The following is a 15,231-nucleotide window of genomic DNA, read 5'->3' on the forward strand; positions in this document are numbered from 1 at the left end:
TCCTGGCCCCACCAATAGGACTAGAAAAGCACATGATTTATGAAACATTTGAGTAGAATATACAGAGGAATATTGCCTCAATAGTATAAAATATTTATTTCTAGATTAATCATAATCTAGACCTGCTTAACAAATCTTAGAAACAAGGCCCCTCAAAGTTTAATTGATTCAAAGTAAGTTAATTTTAGAAAAAAAATTTTTTAACCTGCTTTTTGAAACCATATATTTAATATTTTCATTAAACTGTGTCAATACAAGTTCAAGCAAATGCCAACTGGAAGACCAGGCCCAGAAATTCCTAAAAGAAACAATCTTCAAAACAACAAGGAATGCCAAGGTACTCTTCCACTCCAGCTGCACCATTAGTGGCCATGATCGTGCCAGTCAGCCAGTGTTAACCAGATTACCGAGTGTTTACCATACCATCAATTTTCAGATTGCTCCGGACAGTTTCAGTTGCTAGAGTCAGCGCACTGACTGACACCAGCAGAGGCTGGACAACCAGTTCCTCCAGTATGTTGGAAACACCACCCTTTCAGATGTTAATGCCTGTAGCTTATTCTCCTTGGGCATGCCGACTTCTTAGTTCTGTTACAGTAGAAATGGGATTCAGGCCAGCGTTGTCAGCTAGTGTAGATGGAATGACTTCCATAGCATCTGCAAAAAGCACGGATGCAGTAGGATTCCGTACCACTCAATGTTCGTGGGTATTCAGTTAACAGTAGGGCCAACTCTATTTCCGGAGCACCACCTCCTGCAATGAGTGCTCTCTTCTTCACTAAACAGAGAATAACGCAGAGAGCATCATGGACGGAACGCTCAGCTTCTTCAATCAGCAATTTGTTAGAACCACGAACAACAATTGTGACTGTCTTTCCAGCGTTTGCACAGCCTGTAATCTTGATCAGTTTGCCAGAACCATTTAAGCTGACCTCCTCAGCTAATTCGGCAGATCCCAGCATGTCAGCAGTGAACTGGTCAACATGAACAGCTGGTTTGGTTCCAATCGTCTTACAAATGAATTCAGTGTCTTCTCTTTCAATATCCTTTACCACCATAATCTTCATTTTGTTCAGGAAATGTAATGCAAGATCACTAAGAGCATCTCTTAGAATAGACTTCTGTATGAGAAGAACATTACATCCTGTTTTTTAAATTTGCTTCACTAAATTTAGAATATAAGCTGTCTCTTCTCTAAGCACTCGATCCATCTGAACATAGTCAGAAACCACTATTTGATTGTCCATATCTGTTTTGGGAGCAGATAAGCAGAACTGAATAAGCCCAATCAGCCTTTTCAACTCTGGTTATGCCAGAATTTGCTACCTTTTGAGTAAGAACCAGACCTTCCACCAACTCACAGTCATCAATTGTCCCACCAAGCTTCTAAACTATTTTAATATTTCTAAGATCGACACTAGTAGCTGTGGCTGGGTCAGTTACTTTCATCACCGCATCTACACTCACTGGAGAAAGGAGACTTGAGTACTGAGACACAACCTTTGAGTTCAGTGAAGTGGCCGCACTATTTAACAGAGTTTCTCTGTCACTCAGTTCCTCAGGTTGAGCCATGTCAGTCAAGATTTCAATGCCCTTTTCCAAAGCCTTCTGGAATGACTCAGAAATGATGGTGGGATGAATCCCTTTCTGAAGAAGCTTGGTACAGGAATCCAAGAGAGAGCCAGCAATAATGACCACTGATGTGGTGCCACTCCTGGCTTCTATATCCTGAGCCTTGGACAGCTCCACCAGCATTCTGGCTGCTGGATGTAACACCTGCATTTGTTTCAGAACGGTGGCATCATCATTTGTAATGGTCACATCACCTTTTCCATCTTGAATCATTTTATCCATTCCTTTTGGTCCGAGGCTTGTGCGAATAGCATCAGCAACAGATTTGGCTGCGGAGATGTTGCTGAAGCGGATGCGGGCCGGCTTATCGCGGTCCTGATAGGCGCTCTTCCCACGGCCGCCGGCAGCCCCGACAGCCCCGGCGGGCTGCCCGGTCCGGGGGCTACATTCTCGGGCATGGCAACCATAGACGGGTCTGTGTGAGCTTGGGAAGGGCGGATGGACGAGGACTGCGGCTGACCAGCGACCAACCGTAAGTGCCCACCACCTTCACGAAGCTTCCAGAAAGCGGCGCCGGCACGGGGAGGAGGAAGAGCCAGGGCTAGAAAAAATTTTGACTGTGTATAGGAAAACAAAAATATCCAGCAACTAAAAAGATAAAGTACAGAAACTAAAATGTCTGAGATGAATCATAGATTAGATTAGACATTGCAGAAGAAAATATCAGTAAGTGTAATATAATAAACAGTGGGAATATTCCAGATTAAACATAGGAAGAAAAAACCAGATATTCAATTAAAGCAATATTAGTGAGTTTTGAAAAGCCATGAGAGACATAATATACACATAAATAGAATCCACAGAAGAGAGGGGAGTGGTGAAGAAAAATATTTGAAGAAATAATGGCCAAAAAATTTGCTAAACTGGATAAAACCTATCACCTCACAGATAATAAGATTTTATAAACCCTAGGCACAAGAGGCATGAAGAAAATTATACCAAAGTACAACAATTTGCTCAAGTAATAAAGAGAATATCTTTATTATAATAAAGACAAAGGCAGACTGAGACAAAGGGCACATTATTTCTAAGGATCCAAAATAGTGCTTATTTTGTAAAAGTATTTTGTAAGAAAAAATTCAAGCAAGAACACAGTAGAGCAATATCATTTAAGTACTGAAAGAGAAAGATATCATTCTAGAATTTTATATTCAGCAAGAATGGTTTTCAAATTTGAGGGTGAAAGACTTTTCCAGATACATAGCAGTTGAAAATAGTATTCATTATCTGCACATTTAACTCACAGGAGATGATAAAGGAAGGCTTTGGGGAGGAGGAAAACAATACCAGGTGACAATTTGAACCTCAATAAAGATATGAAGAACACTAGAAACAGTTGCAACTTGGGAAAATATACAAGAATAAGAAAATATTACTATGTAAGTATGTAACCTATAATAAACATTTAAACAAAAATAATGTTAATGTAGTGGGATTTATAAAATATGTAAAAGTGAAATGTATGGCAATAATAACATATCAGACAGAAGGGGAGACACTGAAGTATACTACTATAAGTTTCCTATGTTATATGTGAAACAGTATATTGTCATTTGTAACTAGACTGATATGTTAAAAATGTATACCACAACCCACAGATCATCTTCTAAAATAACATAGCAGATTTATAACTAAAAATTCAACAACAACAAAAAACACAATGACACTTTAAAAAAGCCATTAGTTAATCCAAAAGAAGAAAGAGTAGAGGAAAAAGAAATTGTCTTCTAGATAGAGTTAATCCTAATCAGATCAGTAATCACATTAAATGTAAATGGATCATATACCCCCAAATAAAAGACATAGCTTGTCAAATTGAATAAAAAGCAAGGACCAACATATGCTTCCTTTAAGAAGTGCATTTTTAACGTAAGGGCACAATAGCTGGTGGTCCTAAGATGGCAAAGGAATAGGATGGGAAGACCACTTTCTCCCCAACAAAGTCATTGAAAGATCGTTTGAACGCTGAACAAATTCCACATAACAACTTCAGAATGCTTGTGGAGGACACCAGGCACCCAGAAAGGCAGCCCATTCTCTTTGAAAGGGGGTAGGACAAAATATAAAAGATAAAAAGAGAGACAAAAGAGTCAGGGATGGAGACCCCTTCACGAGGGAGTTGTAAAGGAGGTTTCCAAACACCAGGAAACCCTCTCACAGGCAGGTCTGTGGGGAGTTTTGGAATCTCAGAGGGCAACATATCCAGGAGGGGAAAAACACACACAGACACAGATAAACACACACACACACACACACACCCACCCACCCACACACACACACACACTCTCTCTCTCTCTCTCTCTCTCTCTCCATGCCTAACTGCAACTGGAATCTCAGAGGGCAACATATCCAGGAGGGGAAAAACACACACAGACACAGATGAACACACACACACACACACACACACACACACACACACACTCTACATGCCTAACTGCAACTCCCAGTGGAAAAGTAGCTGAGACGCTCACATCTGCAGGCAACGAGTGGGTGCTGAACAGGCAGGTGCGGGCTGCATGCTTAAGGTAAGGACTGGGCCAGAATGATCTGAGGACAATCTGAGGGAGCTAATGTGAGACAGCAACCCAAACTGGGATAGCCAGAGAGAGGGAGAAAAAATGGAGAGGGAGAGAGAACTTTCCCATGAAAAGATCTAAGGCACAACCTGTCTTGCTCACAGAACAAAGGACTGAGCAAATACCAGAGGAGAGCTAGCTGGCTGTGGACTGGTCCATCCACCGCTGGAGGCAGGGAGGCAGGCAGGCACCAGCCAGAGCTGGAAGGCAAGGGGCAAAATCAGCCCCAGGACAGCATCCTCCACCAAACTCCGAGCAGGCTCCCAGTTGCTAACCAACTCTTCCTGGGATTCTGGATGGTTGACATCCTCCGGGAGCGTCGCAGCCAGGGATCAGCTTCCCAGAAGAGACACAGGGCACACCTGAGACAGTTCCCCCCGCTGCGGACCCAGGAAACTGAGTGGCTGGGATGGGGGAGGTGATAAGATGCACTTCCCCCCACCTGGGGAGAGTGCGCTGGCCAAGCACCTGGTCACCTGAGCTGCTCGGATCTGGGAGTGGCACAAACCGCAGGCTCAACCGAGTCTGTGCCCCTGTGGGGTACCCGAGAACCTGAACCTGAGCGGCTTAGACCTGGGAAGTGCACGCAACCCAGGGCCTGCTTTAGACAGTTCCCCTGCAGAGCAACCTGGAGCCTGAGCAGTGTAGACCGAGAAAACACACACGCCATGAGCAGGGGCAAACCCAGGGTGGCCCAGACACTGCGAGCACTCCCCAATATTTCTCCCTCCCCACAGGACAATTGAACAAGTGAGCCTTAGTAAATGACCGCCTTCGCCCCCTTGTGTCAGGGGGGAAATTAGACACAGAAGAGACTTGCAAACAGATAAACCAAAATAAACAAAGAAGAGGGAACCGCTTTGGAAGTGACAGGTGCAACAGATTAAAACCCTGTAGCATTGACTACATTGGAAAGGGCTATAGACATTGAGAAGAAGTATAAGCTGGAACAAGGAACTATCTGAAACTGAACTGACCCCACACTACCCTCAACAGCTCCAGAGAAATTCCTAGATGTATTTTACTATTATCATTTTTTAAATTTTAATTTTTTTTATCTTTAAGTTCTTTATTACTCCTTTAATTTTCATTTTTATAAGCTACTATTACCTTAAAAAAATACCCTATTTTTTAAAGCAAATTTCATATATATATTTTATAAGTTTTTATGATTTTTTAAATTATTGTATTTTTGAGAGTCTAACCTCTACTCTAGATTTTCAATCTTTGCTTTTTGGTATTTGTTATCAATTTTGTACCTTTAAGAATCCAATCTTCAGTACCCATTTTTACTTAGGAGTGTGATTACTGGCTTGATTGCTCTCTCCCCTTTTGACTCTCCTTTTTCTCTCCCAGGTCACCTCTGTCTCCTTTCTCTCCCTTCTCTTCTCTATTTAACTCTGTGAATCTCTTTGGGTGTTCTGAATTGTGGAGAACATTTAGGAAACTGATTACTGGCTAGATTTTTCTCTCTCCTTTTGACTCCTCCTCCTCTCCTCTTGGTCCCCTCTGTCTCTTTCCTCCCTCTTCTCCTCTGTGTAACTCTGTGAACCTCTCTGAGGGTTCCAGACTTCAGAGAGCACATAGGGAAGTGATTACTGGCTAGAATGCTCTCTCTCCTTTTGACTCCCCCTCCTCTACTCCTGGTCACCTCTATCTCCCACCTCCCTCTTCTCTTCTCCATGTAACTCTTTGAACCTCTCTGGGTGTCCCTCACTGTGAAGAAACTTCATCATTAACCTAGATGTTTTATCATTAGAGCTGTATGGATAGAGAAGTCTTGAGGCTACTGTAAGAACATGACTGAAAGCCAGAGGCAGGAGGCTTAAATCCAAAACAAGAAAACACCAGCAAACTCCTGACTTCAGGGAACATTAACCAACAAGAGCTCATCCAAAAGCCTCCATACCTACACTGAAACCAAGCTCCACCCAAGAGCCAACAAGTTTCAGAGCAAGACGTACCAAGCTAATTCTCCAACAAAGCAAGACTATAACCCTGAGCATTAAAATACAGGTGGCCAAAAGTCACACCAAACTGACAGACATCTCGAAATCCACTACTGGACACTTCATTGCCCTCCAGAGAGAAGAGATTTAGCTCCACCACCAGAACACCGATGCAAGCTTCCCTAACCAGGAAACCTTGGTGAGCCACTCTTCCAACCCCACTCACAGGGAGGAACCTCCACAATGAAGAGGATCCACAAACTTCCAGCATACAGAAAGGTGTCCCCAAACATAGCAATCTAAACAAGATGAAAAGGCAGATAAATATTCGCAGGTAAAGGAACATGATAAATACTCACCAAACAAAAGAGGAGATAGTGAGTCTACCTGAAAAAGAATTCAGAATAATGATAGTAAAAATGATCTAAAATCTTGAAAACAAAGTGGAGTTATGGATAAATACTGGAGACAAGGATTGAGAAGATGCAAGAAAAGTTTAACAAGGATCTAGAAGAAGTAAAAAAGAGTCAATCAGTAATGAATAATGCAATAACTGAGATCAAAAGCACTCTGGAGGGAACCATCAGTAGAATAACTGAATCAGAAGATAGGATAAGTGAGGTAGAAGATAGAATGGTGGAAATAAATGAAGCAGAGAGGAAAAAGAAAAAAGAATGAAAAGAAATGAGGACAACCTCAGAGACCTCTGGGACAATGTTGAACACCCTAGCATTCGAATCATAGGGGTCCCAGGAGAAGACAAAAAGAAAGGCCATGAGAAAATACTTGAGATAATAGTTGAAAACATCCCTAAAATGGGGAAGGAAATAGCCACCCAATTTGAAGAACCCAGGGGGTCCCAAACAGAATAAATCCAAGGCAAAACACTCCAAGACACATATTAATCAAATTAGCAAAGATCAAACACAAATAACAAATTCTACAAGCAACAAGGGAGAAAATAACAAATAACACACAAGGGGATTCCGATAAGGATAACAGCTGATCCTTCAATAGAAACCCTTCAGGCCAGAAGGGAATGGCAGGGCATACTTAAAGTGATGAAAGAAAAAAATCTAGTTAGATTACTGAACCCAGCAAAGATCTCATTCAAATGTAAAGGAGAAATCAAGAGTTTTATAGACAAGCAAAAACTGAGAGAATTGAGCACCACCAAACCAGCTCTTCAACAAATGCTAAAGGATCTTCTCTAGACAGGAAACACAGAAAAGATTTATAAACTCAAACCCAAAACAACAAAGTAAATAGCAATGGGACCACACTTATCAATAATTTCCTTAAATGTAAAAAGTTGAATGCCCTAACCAAAAGACAAATAATGGCTGAATGGATACAAAAACAAGACCCCTAAATATGCTGCCTATAAGAGACCCACCTCAAAACAAGGGACACATACTGACTGAAAGTGAAGGGCTGGAAAAAAGATATTTCATGCAAATGGAGACCAAAAGAAAGCAGGAGTAGCAATACTCATATGAGATAAAATAGACTTTGAAATAAAGGCCTTGAAAAGAGACAAAGAAGGACACTACATAATGGTCAAAGGATCAATCCAAGAAGGAGATATAATAATTATAAATATATATGCACCCAACATAGGAGCACCACAATATGTAAGGCAAATGCTGACATGTATGAAAGGGGAAATTAACACTAACACAATAATAGTGGGAGGCTTTAATACCCCACTCACATCTATGGATAGATCAACTAAACAGAAAATTAGCAAGGAAACACAAACATTAAATGATACAATGGACCAGCGAGACCTAATTGATGTCTATAGGACATTTCACCCCAAAACAATTAATTTCACCTTTTTCTCAACTGCACATGGAACCCTCTCCAGGCTAGATCACATCCTGGGCCATAAATCTAGCCTTGGTAAATTCAAAGAAATTGAAATCATCTCAAGCATCTTTTCTGATCATAATATGGTAAGATTAGATGTCAACTACAGGGAAAAAATTATGAAAAATACAAACATATGGAAGCTAAACAACACGCCTCTGAATAGCCAACAAATCACAGAAGAAATAAAAAAAGAAATAAAAATATGCATAGAAACAAATAAAAATGAAAACACAACAACCTAAAACCTATGGGATTCAGTAAAAGCAGTGCTAAGGGGAAGTTTCATAGCAATACAAGCTTACATCAAGAAACAGGAGAAAAATAAAATAAATAACTTAACTCTCCAGTATTGCCTGAAAAATCCCATGGATGGAGGAGCCTGGTAGTCTGCAGTCCCTGGGGTCATGAAGAGTTGGACATGACTAAGCGACTTCATTTTCACTTTCATGCATTGGAGCAGGAAATGGCAACCCACTCCAGTGTTCTTGCCTGGAGAATTCCAGGGACAGAGGAGCCTGGTAGGCTGTTGTCAATGGGGTTGCACAGAATCGGACACGACTGAAGTGACTTAGCAGCAGAAGCAGAAGCTACACCTAAAGCAACTAGAAAAGGAAGAAATGACGAACCCCAGGGTTAGTAGAAGGAAATAAATCTTAAAAATTAGGGCAGAAATAAATGCAAAAGATACAAAGGAGACCATAGCAAATATCAACACAACTAAAAGCTGGTTCTTTGAGAAGGTAAATAAAATAGACAAACAATTAGCCAGACATGAAAAAAAAGGGAGAAGAATCAAATCAATAAAATTAGAAATCTAAATGGAGACATCACAACAGACAACACGGAAATACAAAGATCATAAGAGACTACTATCAGCAACTATATGCCAATAAAATGGACAACTTGGAAGAAATGGAAAAATTCTTATAATAGTATAACTTTCCAAAACTGAACCATGAAGAAATAGAAAATCTTAACAGACTCATCACAAGCATGGATATCGAAACTGAAATCAGAAATCTTCCAACAAACAAAGGCCCAGGGCCAGACATTGTCACAGCTGAATTCTACCCAAAATTTAGAGAAGAGTTAATACCTATCCTACTCAAACTCTTTCAGAAAACTGCAGAGGAGGGTAAACTTCCACTCATTCTATGAGGCTACAATCACCCTAATACCAAAACCAGACAAAGATGCCCCCCAAAAAGAAAACTATAGGCCAATGTCACCGATGAACATAGATGCAAAAATCCTTAACAAAATTCTAGCAAACAGAATCCAACAACATATTAAAAAGATCATAAATCATGACCAAGTGGGCTTTATCCCAAGGATGCAAGGATTCATCAATATTCAGAAATCAATCAATGTTATAAACCACATTAACAAATTGAAAGATAAAAACCATATGATTATCTCAATAGATGCAGAGAAAGCCTTTGACAAAATTCAACATCCATTTATGATAAAATCCCCCAGAAAGCAGGCATAGAAGGAACATACCTCAACATAATAAAAGCCATATATGATAAACCCACACCAAACCTTATCCTCAATGGTGAAAAATTAAAGCATTTCCCCTAAAGTCAGGAACAAGACAAGGATGCCCAGGGTCACCACTACTATTCAACATAGTTTTGGAAGGTTTAGCCACAGCAATCTGAGAAGAAAAAGAAATAGAAGGAATCCAGATTGGAAAAGAAGACACAAAACTCTCACTGTTTGCAGATAACATGATCCTCCACACAGAAAACTCAAAAGACTCCACCAGAAAATTATTAGAGCTAATCAATGAATAAAGTAAAGTTGCAGGATATAAAATTAACACACAGAAATCCCTTGCATTCCTATACACTAACAATGAGAAAACAGAAAGAGAAGTTAAGGAAATAATTACATTCACCATTGCAACGAAAAGAATAAGATACTTAGGAATAAATCTACCTAAAGAAACAAAAAGACTATATATAGAAAACTATGAAACACTGATGAAAGAAATCAAAGATGACACAAATAGATGGTGAAATATACCGTGATCATGGATTGGAAAAATCATTATAGTGAAAATGAGTATACTACCCAAAGCAATCTATAGATTCAGTGTAATCCCTATCAAACTACCAAAGCTATTTTTCACAGAACTAGAACAAGTAATTCAACAGTTTGTATGGAAACACAAAAAACCTCAGATAGTCAAAGCAACCTTGAGAAAGAAGAATGGAACAGGAGGAATCAACCTGCCTGAGTTCAGACTATACTACAAAGCCAGAGTCATCAAGAGAGTATGGTAATGGCACCTAGACAGGCATATAGATCAATGGAATAAAATAAAAAGTCCAAAGGTAAATCCATGCACCTATGGATAGCTTATCTTTGACAAAGAAGGCGAGAATATAAAATAGAGAAAAGACAATCTCTTTAACAAGTAGTGTTGGGAAAACTGGACAACCACTTGTAAAAGAACGAAACTAGAACATTTTCTAACACCATACACAAACATAAACTCAAAATGGATTAAAGATCTAAACCTAAGACCAGAAAATGTAAAACTCCAGGAGGAAAACCTAGGCAAAACACTCTCTGACATAAATCACAGCAGGATCTTCTATGACCCACCTCCCAGAGTAATGGAAATAAAAGAAAAGATAAACAAATGGGATCTAATTAAACTTAAAGGTTTTTGCACAAAGAAGGAAACTATAAATAAGGTGAAAAGATCACCTTCAGAATGGGAGAAAATAATATCAAATGAAGCAACTGACAAAGAATTAATCTAAAAATTATACAAGCAACACCTGCAGCTCAATTCCAGAAAAATAAACGACCCTGTCAATAAATGGGCCAAAGAACTAAACAGACAGTTCTCCAAAGAAGACATACAGATGGCTAACAAACACATGAAAAGATGCTCAACATCACTCATCATCAGAGAAATGCGAATCAAAACCACAATGAGATACCATCTCACGCCTGTCAGAATGGCTGCTATCCAAAAGTCTACAAACAATAAATTCTGGAGAGGATGTGGAGAAAAGGGAACCCTCTTACAATGTTGGTGGGAATGCAAACTAGTACAGCCACTATGGAGAACAGTGTGGAGATTCCTTAAAAAACTGGAAATAGAACTGCCATATGACCCAGCAATCCCACTGCTGGGCATACACATCGAGGAAACCAGAATTGAAAGAGACACGTGTACCCCAATGTTCATTGCAGCACCGTTTACAATAACCAGGACATGGAAGCAAGCTAGATGTCCATCGGCAGATGAATGGATAAGAAAGCCGTGGTACATATACACAATGGAATATTACTCAGCTATTAAAAATAATGCATTTGAATCAGTTTTAATGAGGTGGATGAAACTGGAGCCTATTATATAGAGTGAAGTAAATCAGAAAGAAAAACACCAATAGAGTATATTAATGCATGATTATGGAATTTAGAAAGACGGTAATAATGACCCTATATGTGAGACAGCAAAAAAGACACAGAGCTAAAGAAGAGGCTTTTGGACTCGGTGGGAGAAGGTGAGGGTGAGATAATTTGAGACGATAGCATTGAAACCTGTATATTACCATATGTGAAATAGATGACCAATCCAAGTTTGATGCATGAAACAGGGCACTCAAAGCCAGTGCACTGGGACAACCTTGAGGGATGGGATGGGGAGGGAGGTGCCTGGGGTGTTCAGGATGGGGGACACATGTACATCCATGACTGATTCATGTTGATGTATGGCAAAAACCACTACAATATTGTAAAGTAATTAGCCTCCAGTTAAAATAAGTAAATTAATTTAAAAAAAAAGAAACTAAAAATAATTGTGGGCATGATGTTGCAATGTAAAATTTAAAAAAGTATTCATTCTATAAGGCTTAATAATATATCCCTTTCTGAGAGTTTTCTCTAGTGATGCAGCGCCTTCCCAAATACTCTGGATTATTAGTTCTCATCACTACTCTTATTTCCCAGGGGCTTTTTTCACTCATTTTCCACTGTTGTTCTCTTATACTATGGATTTGTTCTCATATCTTCACTTTAAATTTACCTTATCTATCTTTGCCTTGATTCTGATGATCAGCATTTTTCCTTAAACTCTTCCAGATCATTGAGAAATTTTACCTTATAATTTCATGTCTTTGGGAATTTGACTGTCTTAGTTACCCCCAAGTTGTTCTAGAAGTATTGAAGTCAAGTAGAAAAAAAAAAAAATCAAAGCATTAGTTGCTGAATCCTATCCGACTCTTTATGACCCCGTGAAGAGACTTTTCTGCCAATGGCAAGAATCCTGGAGTGGGTAGCCATTCCCTTCTCCAGGGGATCTTCCCAACCCAGGGATCAAACCTTGGTCGGTACATTGCAGGTGGATTTTTTGATTTACTGGGAGAGCTTGTATAAAAGTCAGGGACACAGCAAAAGAAAACTCACCTCAGATGGTTCAGATGAAAGACTTTAAAGAAGGGACCACTTTTTAAGTAAGGGGTAAAACAAAAAGTAGTATTTTGGGAAAACCAGAAGCATAGAAATTGAGCTGTCCTTAGGAGTGGAGCAAATAAGGAAGAAATGCTGTGATCTTTTTCTTTCATCTCCCAATCTCCAGTGAAGTCCTCCCATTGTCAGCTGGCACAGGAATATGAGGAATGCTGTTTACAAAGGCAGTCCTACTGCAGATATAAAGCATGACAGAGAAACACACACACACAAAAATGTATCTGGGGAAAAAAAATAGCATAAGACAGAGGGTAATTCTGAATTTTTTTTTTTTTTTTTGGTCAGCCCATAAATATCTTCTGTTTGTATGAGATAACTACTAGGTCATGATCTACATAATTTAAAAGACGGTATTATCAGAAGATTTTAGAAAGAATTTACTTTTTTTTTTTTTAAGGTAAGAAGCAGATTTATTTAAAGAGAAACACACTCATACAGTGTGGGCCATCTCAGAAGGAGAGACCAGCTTTGAAATATGGCATGGTTAATTTTTATGGGCTGGGTAATTTCATAGGCTAATGAATGGAAGGATTGTTCCAACTATTTGGGGTAAATGGGGGGATTTCCAGGAATTGGGCCACCGCCCACTTTTTAAACTTTGTGGTTGGCCTCAGAACTCATGGCACTGGTAGAGAAGTAATATGAGGGAAAGAGAGCAATCAAGGATGCTTAGATTCATTTCTTCAGCATCACTGACAAATTATCATCTGGCTTTGATTAAACTTATTGAATGGCTTTGTTCTCACCATTTCATAAGACAACTGTGACATTCATATTCCCCTCTATGGTAAATCAACTACACCATTGATGCATTTTTCTCCTATGAAATTTTGAAATTTAAATAAATAAATTAAAAGCAATAACTTTTATGTTAATTATTTATCTCTATAAACTGTTACTATAACTTTATTTTATTTTATTTTTCCCTGCAGGTGCCACAATGATTGCACATGAAGCTCTAAAGAACCACATGAAACCCATGGCAGTGGGTTGAAACGTCCCTACACTTGCCCTCTTCCATATGTGGTTCAATTGAGGGACCTTTGACATTTTCAGGGATGGTCTCCTTTGATACTGTCTGTGAGCCTTCCTTGTCTGTGAGGCTATTGCTTCCTTTGTAAGAGGGAAGAGGTGATTGAAGATATTTCTCTTTACTTGCAATACAATCAGATTAAACAATCACTGAGGGACCATTCTCTGCATTTTGTGAAAAGGTGATGCATAAAAGAAAGTACAGAGGCATAATATAAAAGTAACAATAAAATAGTATCTATCAAAGTTATAAAATCCAATATGGGTTTGTTTTGTGCTTAGGAAAGAATATTCTATATTTCACCTGATGATTGGAAAAATATGTAATTTTATGATTGTTCTAGTAAAGTAGATTATATCAAAGCTATAATGCAAGCAATAGTGAGAACTTACATTTGTGTCATGCCTTTCATTATAAAACACTTTCAGAAAACTGTATATATTAACTTTAAGGCATATGGCAATGTATAGTCAAGATGTGTGCTATAGACTGAATGATTGTATACCCTACCCTCCAAATTCATAAGTGATGGTGTGAGGAGGTTGGGAGGCCCTTGGGAAATGATTAAGTCACGAGGGTGGAGCCTCATGAATGGGATTAGTGACTTTATAAACGATCTCAGAGAGCTCTCTTGCTGCTTCAAACATGTGAGGACACAGTAAGAGAAGAGAGCCATCTATGAATCAGGAATCAGACTCTCACCAGACACCAACTCTACAGGTACCTTGATTTTGGACTTCTCAGCCCCCAGAACTGTGAAAAATAAATTTCTTTTGTTTATAAGTCACCTCATCCATGGTATTTTGTTATAGGAGCAGGAGTAGATCAAGAACATACATATAAAAGAGATCAACACACAGATAGCTCCTTCACTGACACGAATTGACTTTATCTTGCATAAGGTGGAGGGACTCAGGCCACAGTGGACACGATTTTACTTGCTGTCTGCTATACATTTATTAGTATCAGCCAGCTTGCTCTGAGTTATCCACTTTCTAAGGGGGAGAGGGGAATCAGTGATGCAAAATCATGCAGGGGCTTATTGAGTGTGCTTTATGAAATCAGAGTATTATTCATAGACATTTCATGGATAGGCATACATCTGAGGAGAGGGAATAAAATGGCTCCATGAGCAGCTTGAGAGAATGGGAGTTCCCTGGAAATGAGGAAGTCCTGGATAGAGCAATGGAGGCTTAGACAAGCAAAGAGGAAGAGCACCGATTAGTTCATGCACTTCTGGTTCTTGGATTTGTGTGGAAATGAGGAGCAGTTCAGAGAGTACCAGCCTCCCAGGTGGTGCAGTGTTAAAGATTCCACGTGCCAATGTGGTAGACACAAGAGACTCGGGTTTGATCCCTGGATTGGGAAGATCCCCTGGAGTAGAAAATGGCAACCCACTCTTGTATTCTTAGTTGGAAAATTTCACGGACAGAGAGGCCTGGCAGGCTATACAGTCCATGTGGTCGAAAAGAGTGGGACACAACTGAGTGACTGACATGAAATGAAGAAGAAGCAGAGAGAAAGCACAGACATTGCACATAAAAAGCACTTTATTTTGCCAGAAACTGAGATGATCATTTAAGCTATGTCTATAGGAAAAAAGAAAAGAAAGAACCGTGGGCTGAGAGAAAATGATTCTATAATTTTGGCTTGTTGAAATAGCCCTTTCAAA

The 15,231-nt window shown here is 39.4% G+C and overlaps 1 pseudogene; it reads right to left on the reverse strand.

Annotated features, from left to right (window-relative positions):
• Positions 1-206: 206 nt before the first annotated feature.
• On the reverse strand, positions 207-2,030 carry LOC122426856 (annotated as a pseudogene).
• Positions 2,031-15,231: the final 13,201 nt, after the last annotated feature.

This window comes from Cervus canadensis, chromosome 2, assembly GCF_019320065.1.
Source record: "Cervus canadensis isolate Bull #8, Minnesota chromosome 2, ASM1932006v1, whole genome shotgun sequence".
NCBI classification, from domain to species: domain Eukaryota; kingdom Metazoa; phylum Chordata; class Mammalia; order Artiodactyla; family Cervidae; genus Cervus; species Cervus canadensis.